This window comes from Procambarus clarkii, unplaced genomic scaffold (assembly GCF_040958095.1).
Source record: "Procambarus clarkii isolate CNS0578487 unplaced genomic scaffold, FALCON_Pclarkii_2.0 HiC_scaffold_97, whole genome shotgun sequence".
NCBI classification, from domain to species: domain Eukaryota; kingdom Metazoa; phylum Arthropoda; class Malacostraca; order Decapoda; family Cambaridae; genus Procambarus; species Procambarus clarkii.
The window spans coordinates 920,917-930,438 of record NW_027189130.1 but is presented as its reverse complement, the minus strand read 5'-3'; positions in this window follow the sequence as shown (position 1 = coordinate 930,438).

The following is a 9,522-nucleotide window of genomic DNA, read 5'->3' as shown; positions in this document are numbered from 1 at the left end:
AATTCCATGGTAAGTCTTGTTGAATCCGTAGTGGGAGAGTGCTCCGTGGGCCAGGTGTAGAATAGTGGGCCGCAGACTGGCAGGAATCACAAGTTGTTCGATGTTGGCCCAATCGTCCTCCTTCAGTTTACTGGGTCTATATCTGCGGTAGAGCAAGTCGTTCTCTAGGAAGAACCCAGGAATACTGTCGCGTTGAGTATCAGCCTGGCCTCGTTGGACGAAGAATCACTGTTCACCAACGTACCTGTGGACGAGACAATCGGGATGATAGCCGACAGAGTGTATCGTGATCCAGCCTGTACTCCTCTTGACATACCAGAAAATATTCTGAGGAAACTACTCCAAGCTTGTACTAAAGAGGCACCCTTCTTGAGCCCGGATGGGCACATGTATAAGCAAGTAGATGGGGTCGCCATGGGTTCTCCCCTAGGTGTCCTGTTTGCAAACTTCTACATGGGTACCATCGAGCAAAAAGTCTTAGTAGACATGAACTTGAAACCGGCCATATACTGCAGGTATGTTGACGACATTTTTACACAGGTACCTGATGTCAGACATCTGCAGGAGCTGAAGGAGGCATTTGAGCAGAGTTCCGTGCTGCGTTTCACTTACGAGATGGAAAAGGATGGGAAGCTGCCCTTTCTAGATGTAACAGTCATGGAAAAGAGCGGAGGTTTCCACACTGCAGTCTACACTAAGGAAACGAACATAGGAATGTGCCTAAATGCCAACAGCGACTGCCCAGACAGGTACAAGAGGAGTGTTGTTAACGCATATGTCGACTGTGCTCTCCGCCACAGCTCAGAATGGAAGCAAGTCGACGAAGAACTCTGTAGGGTAAGGCAGGTCCTAGTCAACAACGGCTTCTCCATTGGTTTCGTCGGAGACATCATGAGAAGGAAAGTGAAAAGCCATGCAACCTCTGAAGAGACAACTAACACAACACCTATACCCCCTATTAGACTATTTTACAGGAACTTCTTTTCCACAGCTCATAAAACGGAGGAAAGGGTCCTGAAAGATATTGTTAATAGAAACGTTATCCCTACAGACAAAAATCAGAGGATACAACTGACGATTTACTATAAAACCAGAAAAACGGCCAGCCTACTCATGAGAAACTCTCCAGACACAAAACAGAACGCTTTAAAAGAGACTAACGTCGTCTATGCCTTCAAATGCCCTCTTGGGGACTGTAAGCTCCAAAAAACCCAGTATATAGGCAAGACAACAACATCTCTTTCTAGGCGTTTAACGATGCATAAGCAACAGGGCTCCATTAAGGAACATATAATCTCTTCCCACAACCAAACCATCGCCAGAGAAATCCTAGTAAACAACACAGAAATCATCGATAGATACAGCGATAACAGGCGGCTTGACGTTTGCGAGGCACTACACATCAAGAAGTCAACACCAGCAATCAACAGCCAATTATTGCACAGCTATATTCTACCCACCTCAAGACTCCGCTCCAATATAGAAGCATCAAGGAATATGGACCAATAGGCTTTCTACAAACACTTCTATTCAATACCCATTGTTTCGTGTTCTGTCTTGTGTTGATGAAATTAATACCCTATTAATATCACCTCTTGTTCTGTCTTGTGTTGATGAAATTAATATATATATATATATATATATATATATATATATATATATATATATATATATATATATATATATATATATATATATATATATATATATATATATATATATATATATATATATATATATATATATATATATATATATATATATATATATATATAAGTAGTATGATTAGAGCCAGATAGGCGCACTTAACAAACAATGGGGGGTACTTATCAGACAATGGAATCAGAGGCGGGGAGCCAGATAGGCCCACTTATCGGACAAAAGGAATCAGAGGCGGGGTGACAGATAGACCCACCTCAAATTGTAGTCTACGGTGTGCCCCCACCACATGTCACTTACACTGTGTCATCTCCGTTTAAACACTACACTCATTATAAATATATAGGACTAATTAAGGATATATATATATTCGAACAAGTCTGAATGGCCCCTCCCTTATATGGGAGTATTTAAGGAGTATTAAATTATAAATCCTCCCCCTCCCCCAAAGGTTAAAAAAAACATCAAATAATTTATTAAATGCTTTATTAGGTAAAAACTACAAAATGTATAAGTAATTATGTTAGTTAATAATTGTAGTTTACAGAGTGCTCTTGCCATATTTCACTTACTACAGCTCTACCCCTCCCCTCCCTATCCCACACCCCCATCCTCGTCTGAGTAGAATTGTGACGATTCCTCATCAGTGAAGAGTGGGGGAAGGTCTTGAGCCCCATCCCCCCCCTCTCTTGGGGGGGTGGGGTGAGTTGGGTGGACTCCTTTTGGCTGAGTTTCCTCCTCTCTCTCATCGGAAGTGTTCTGGAAAGAGATGGGGTAAATAATTTATAGTGATTAAAGGTTTTTTATATAATTATATATTTTATTAGAAAAATATTATATTTTTCTCTAAGAACAACTAGTACATACCTCTCCCCCTGCAGGAGCGGCCTTGTGTCCTCTACAGCAGGCGTCGTCAATTAGACTACGTAACAGCATCTTGTTTGGGGCAGACCCCCCACGTAGAATTACTACTCTACAAATGTGGACGGGTCCCAAGAACTGCACTGGAGAAAAACATAAGAGGTGAAATAGAGGATATACAAACTTTTTTTTTATTGAGGGAAATAAAACATAAAATAAATCTATTAGCAGAAAGATAGGGTAATACTAACCAGGTCCTTCAAGGACTTCAATCTTCCCCGCAGGTGTTTTTAGAGAGACACCTTCCATTTCGTAGGAGGAAGACAGTCTTCTGAGGGGGGTGGGTGGGGGAGAGGGGTTTTTATAGGAGGCTACACCCCTTGTTAGGTAGGTTGCCTAGCTAACAAAAATATTCTCTACACCACCTATAAGAACCAACCCCTATACCTCTACAAAATGTCCTAACACAATGATGTTTCATAGGAAAATATCGTCTTGCATAAGCAAGGGCTCGTTTATCATTTAATTTTAAAGTAATGCTTGAAAATACATTATGTAAGTAGTGTACTGTTGAAGGCAACCCCAGGTGGCTCACCCTATGAACGAACATGACGCAATACAGTCCACAGGCGAGAGTAAAATCACTCTGGAGTCTGTAGCGCATTCCAAACACCTTTCTTATTTTGTTAGTTTTAATAAATCCTTGAAAATGACGTCCGTAAGTAACTGGCGATATTGCATAACTATCAAAAAAAACATCCGATGATTAACTTTATCAACATAAATTCCTACCCAATGTCCCATAGTGATTCTGCTATTTGAAGGTAAAATATTAGTTATGAAAACAATAGGTTTTCTTGAAGATATATTTAAATGTTCTATCTCATCAGCATTATAACAACCTAGGTAGAGTGTTCGATCCCCTAGATTATTTTTTAAATTAATATTTATATCATAACAATTCATTATGTTTTTTTACGCTCGCACGTCACACAGAACAGTTCTCTGCCCATCGATGGATAGTACCCCGGTCGTTTCCCCAAACAGTAAAACCAGCCTGTTATATGTAACACCGCCACCAAATTCAAGCTCCATACGCAAGTTGCCAGATTTCTCCACAGGGAGGGAATCTTTTGTTTGAATGGTGGTTAAGTCAAAGGCGAATATTGATCTTCCCTTATTAAAAGAGTCATAGGCCAGTAGTGAATCACGCTCTAAGCCTAATGTCTTCAAAGTTTCATAATAAAGGCGGGAATAATGGTTATCGAAATCGCCACCAATTCGGTAAATTGCATTATTGTTCAAATACATAGCAATACTTTTCAGCTTTGCATTTTCAAAATATAATCCATTACCTTGGTGAAGACCGGCGAAATAATTCATTGGAACGATTATCATGTATATCTTGTGTGGAATTACTTGCGCCCATGGTTGATCAATTAAGAGACTAGTTTGATTCCCTGCTAGAACATATGTTTTAGAAATGGTTCTATTGAAAGTATAGGTTATGGGGTCGGGGGATGCTAACAGTGAGCTGTTTAAGGCCAGGTAAGCACTTGGGTAGGGGAACACCCGCGTCACCCATAACTTAGCATAATCCATATGCAGGCGATACTTAGAGCCATCGTCCACGCTTGTATTTAGGACCCAGGCATGGGGGGAGAGCTCCAATCTTAGTCGCATATCTATATTATCTAATATGTATTGGTCTAGGGATGATATATCCAATAGGAGGGGGAAACACATCGACAAACCTTTACTTTTTAAATCACCCATAAATTTTTTATCCTTGGCGGTTGCTCCAGTAAAATAAGTATTTGTAAACTCATTAGTGATTATACCGTCGTCATCTCTCCAGTCCCTACGAAAGCCTCCAATTCTCCCCAAGGAAGACATTTTTGATGGAGGCATGGAGGTAATTAATTTAATAAACGACCAATAATTAAAATTAGTATTTGTTTCAACTACCTGCTCTCCTAAAAACACCTGAACACCTTTAAACATGGTATTTGACAACCCATTCACAAATTCCACATGGTCATCCTCTTCCAATTTTGTGGTATCGTCATCTTTCGTTAAAGATACCTTAAAATCTATAACAATATTAGCTAGATCTAAGAAGGCGCCCTGGGTTCCAGGGATGCGGAATTCTAAGTAATTATCCCGCAAACGTTGATTAATGGGGAGGTTGACAGGTAGAACGTCTATTTGCTGCGTAGAGGCAATTGAACTCTCCACATTACGTATTCTGTTACTTCTAGGAAATTGGTCAATAATACTGGAACTATAATATTCTAGTGGTATTTTCGCCCCAGCTCCGCTAGGCTCCCCCATGATCCCTCCGAAAGTTGAAGTATGACTGCTTACGTTAGCGAAAACACATCATTTTTATACCCAAGGCCTCGTTTACATTTTTTATTTTTATTTTTTCGCCTAGAGAGTCTTTTAATTTTACCTCCCATTACCAATTTCTTTCCCACACTCTTAAGAGCATCAATACCGTGAGTTCTCAGAGCACTTTTTACATCCCGTTTACCACTGCTTAAATCACCAAGGACATTTTTCCCAAAATCGATGGCGCTAGGTGTTACAGCTTTCATGAAAAATGGTATGGCCCGTCGAGCAATACCAGCCAAGGTCCCAAAGAAACCTCCACCAGATCTGAGATAAGGCGCTTGGAATGTGCGTATGTCATTCATCGCCCCCCCTCTCATCCCATGTCTCCTAGGGGGAGGTGCGAATATCTCCCCGAACTCCACATGGGAGGGTGGGTGGAACGGTATTCGCATTCTGAGGTCTCTTCCTATAATAACCTAAGTCGAGGCTAAACACTTCTTTATATATATGTTGCTATACCTTAGGGCGGATATGTAAGACCGCCGTAACCGACCTCCCATCTTCAAAACTAACCATTCGACCAAACTGATCTGTTATTTTAATGCTAACTTTCTCCAACGTGTTAGTGTTTAATGTTTTGTACACTAGAGGGTGAGCCCCTCTAGAATATGAGTCATGATAATTGATTGCATCTAAGATATTTACAATCTGCCCTCCGTATCGTTCAGGCTCGATGACGTCACTATAAATGAGTAAATAGTCACAACCCCCGTCAATGTCTGGGGGCGATAAGGCCACAGTCTTGGAGGCTGACGTAATGTCATCTGTTTTTGCTCGATAAATGGTGTATTTGCGACTGCTGTCAAAACCAAGTACATTAGCTATTCTGTGTTTAAATTGAAAGCTGAGAGAATTTAATGAGCCAGTACTTCCACTGTTAAGAGTTGAAGCTAGTAATACCCTCTCTACAGATTGGTCATAGGTGAGGATTGGTTCTTTATCTGAGAAGTATATTTTGAAATCATCCCTAAAGCTAAGCTGCATGTCGGTTGTTATTTGTCGACTAACCACGTCTGTAATGAATTTGATGTTTCTTGATAATATGTTGGTTTTTGGGTGGAAGGTGTATATGAGGTGTTCTGGACTCTTAGAAAGAGTTCCACGTTTAAAAGTGGCATAGATATCTATACCAGAGTCCTCCTCATCTTTTATGATGGCATTAATTCGCCTGGGGAGGAGTATGTTGACTAAAGCCACTTCATGTTTAATGGAAGGGTTTAAATGTAGTGTTGGGATGGTGTTTGTAAATGCTGAACTCGTGTTGTTGTAAATATCTCCTTGATCGAGACTGGTAAGATATATGTAATGTTCTTCCCCCATTGTCCCGTTATGTACTGAAAGGCCAATATACAGGGGATGGGTTTTTGTAAGAAGGGAGAAAATAAACAACATAACTTATATTTTATTTTATTAAACTACTTAAAGAACTACAACAGGTGAAGATTCCCACACATTTTTTAAGAATAGTGATTAACCACTCCCCCCTCGCTACTACTACTGCTGGCTGCTGCTACCTCCACTGCTGCTTCCGCCGGGGCTACTGTAGCTGCCACTACCTCATCTTCTTTACTGGAGTGGTGGTTACAGCTTTCGTTGTTTTTTCGGGGGGGGAGGATAACAGGAATATTTCCTGCGACTCTCCATCGAGGATGGAGTCGATACGGCGATTCGCCCCCGTTTCAAAGTCGAGGAGTGGCTCAATCCTCCGTTTAACTGAGGTTGACGTTGTAGGGGGCGGTGGAGAGGTGGCGGTGGAGGTGGAGCCGTATTCCTGAGAGTGTTTCTTCTTCCTGGGTGTGGCTGGTGGTGCTGGAGGAGTAGAACGAGAAGAGGTTCTTGGTGTGGTACCACTCTCTCCCACCACGGCGTCGAGCGTTATAGTAAGATTATCAGCACTTGGGTCGTCGAACGGGAGGGGTGCCACTGATGGGGTAACAGCGGCAGGTCGTTTGAGGATTACTAACTCTTTGTTGACTTTGGCGAGTTCTTGATGAAGAGACAGCAGCATGGGTCCAATGTCCTTGTGCCAGTTGACCATACCGTCGCGGGAAGCCCCTAAGCCGTAGGGTACCACTAGTCGAGTCATGGTTGGGGTTGCCGCCATTAAATTGCCCACCTTTGTTAGGCTCATCTTGAGCCAGTATCTGCGATTCTTGGCGGTATCCAGGGTGACGTTAGTGACGTAGTGAGTGTCGGCGGAAGTCTGCACTTGTTCCTGGGCTATTGGGTTTGACTCGGAGGGGGCTCCTGCCCCGAATGCAGAAATCAACCCCACAAAAGTGGGCCTGAAGTAAAGGACGGGCTCCTCTATGAGATCTTGTCCGTCGGAGGGGAGAGGGGCTATCTTCACAACAATGTCCCCCGGGGTAGACCGACAACGAATTATTGCCCTATTGGCATTACCCAGTCCTTCACGTTCCACACGGGCGTAGGAGAACGTCTTCCAGATGACGGAAGCCAGTCCATAGGGTCGCACAACAGCAGCCGCCAGGTCGTAGATTATGACGTCCCCCACCCCAAAGGCGTGGGAGTCAGTGATATCGTCGCTGACGGTCTTGATACAAGCCAGAGACATGGTGAGAGGGCGGGTGCGGGGAGCTCGTCGTCGTCAACTGTAGTATAGTGTTCCAGGAGCGGCGGTGGGCGACCTTTAAATACACCTGTGACCCACCTGGGGGGAGAGGGGTGAAGGGGTGTGGGGTAGAGATCACCTTATGTGCCCATAGACACTCCGCCCAGACTCAAAGGCTGTAATCATATCACGATGTTGGAAGGTTAATTTTTCCATCTGCCAAATCTCTGTCTGGATCTCCTGAGATGAATACTCCTCATACCTTTTCACCGTTTCTCCAAATGACTTAAAAAACCGTTCTGGGGGAGCACTCAACACAAGACGGTCATAACAATCCCATAAGGCATATATCAATCTACTTTTGTGTTCGACAAACTTGTAGTAACGTTGAGTAGCAACCAAACGCTTCAATAGGGGAGATTTTTCTCCCACCTCTACTGCCGCAGGGGGGGTAGAAGCTCTCTCCATGGTGGATACACAACTGAATATAAAGTCGTTTAAGATGTGCTTCATATAGGTTTTTTTCAATACGGTTCCCAATGGGGCCTCCTATGGATACCCCTACCCCCTTTTAACTGTGATCTGGCGCGAGAATTACGCATAAAGGATGGGTCTACACCGGCCACCTTCAGTAAAATCCTTACATCTGCCTTGTCACCCGTCCTAAATTGCCCCTTAGTAAAGGCTATAGTTTTAATTATATCTAAAATATTTAAATTTTGTACAGGCTTTAATAAATTCCCGCGACTATCCCATACCACCTGTTGACTGTTTTGTTCAAACATGTTCAATAATGTTTTGACGTGGGGAATTTCCCCTATTTTAAAATACACATTTATTAAGTTGTCCAGACTTGGGTTTTGGGGTGTGGTGGTGGTGGCTTTGTGGCGAGAGGGCCCAGCAACAGCTACCCGCATCTCAGGCGGTAGAATGGAATGTATCCTTTTTTTTATTTGTTTTTTTAAAGGGCGACGGTCGCACCTGTCCCGTGTTTTTTGTTGAAAGAAGCCCGCAGCGGCGGGCACCTGCGCGGCGGCCGGCGCTGCGGGGGGGCGAGCAATATCTTTTAAAGGTTGTCTGACCAGCCCCCCCTGTCTGGTAGGGCTATATCGTTCAAAGGAGCTACCGTGGCAACACCGTCCACAAGTTGTTGTTGCTGGAGGGGGTGTGGGGGGAGTGTCCACTCCCCCCACGCCATCATCACCACCGCTAGAGTCACAGCCAAGGTGCTTACAGCCGCCACCAACATTATTAGCCGAATTGTCCCATTTGCTTTCGTTTTTTAAAGAGAAGGACTTATTTCCACCTCTACCACTGGTGGAAGAGGGTGGAGCCACCTCATTAAGAGGCGATGGAGTACTCTCGTTTTTATTAAATAAATATTTTTCGGCAACGAGTCGTGGTACTAGGCAATATTCTTTCACCATTTTTTTCTCTTCTTACGTAATTACTTAATTAGAGAGGAAATTAACGATACAGCCAAAGGTAACAGAGCTGCCAATATAGCACCACCTCTCCTAGAGGTTAAAATGATTTTTTTTTTGTACAATGGAGTTTTCTTACGCGCCACAGAACGAATGTCTTTCTGATACCTGTGTAGTCCATTAATTATCTGAGGTTGAACTGGGATGTTTCGTTTCAGAAAATTGGTAAAAATTTCACAAATTGATTCAATTTCCTGTCGTTTTAAAGCCTTGATTAGTTTATTCCGCTTCTTGGGTGATAAATTGTTTAATAAAAATAACAGTTGATGGTGTTTCTCTACGAGAGAGTCCTGATGAACTGTCATTTTTTTTTCAAAATTTGACGATGTCTTGAGCTTTAATCCAGCAATTGCTGGAATCTGGGTACCCTCTCCACTTGACGAAATATTCTCTGTGTCCTTTTGATGTCTTCCTAGACTGTAATATCGTTATGGGGGAAATAGTCTGGAAGCGTTGTTGAAATCAATTCTTGCTCATAAAACATACCACTGATCGGCTCGTTGGTTAAATCTTTGACTTTATAGGTTGGAATTGGTTGTGTTCTATCGA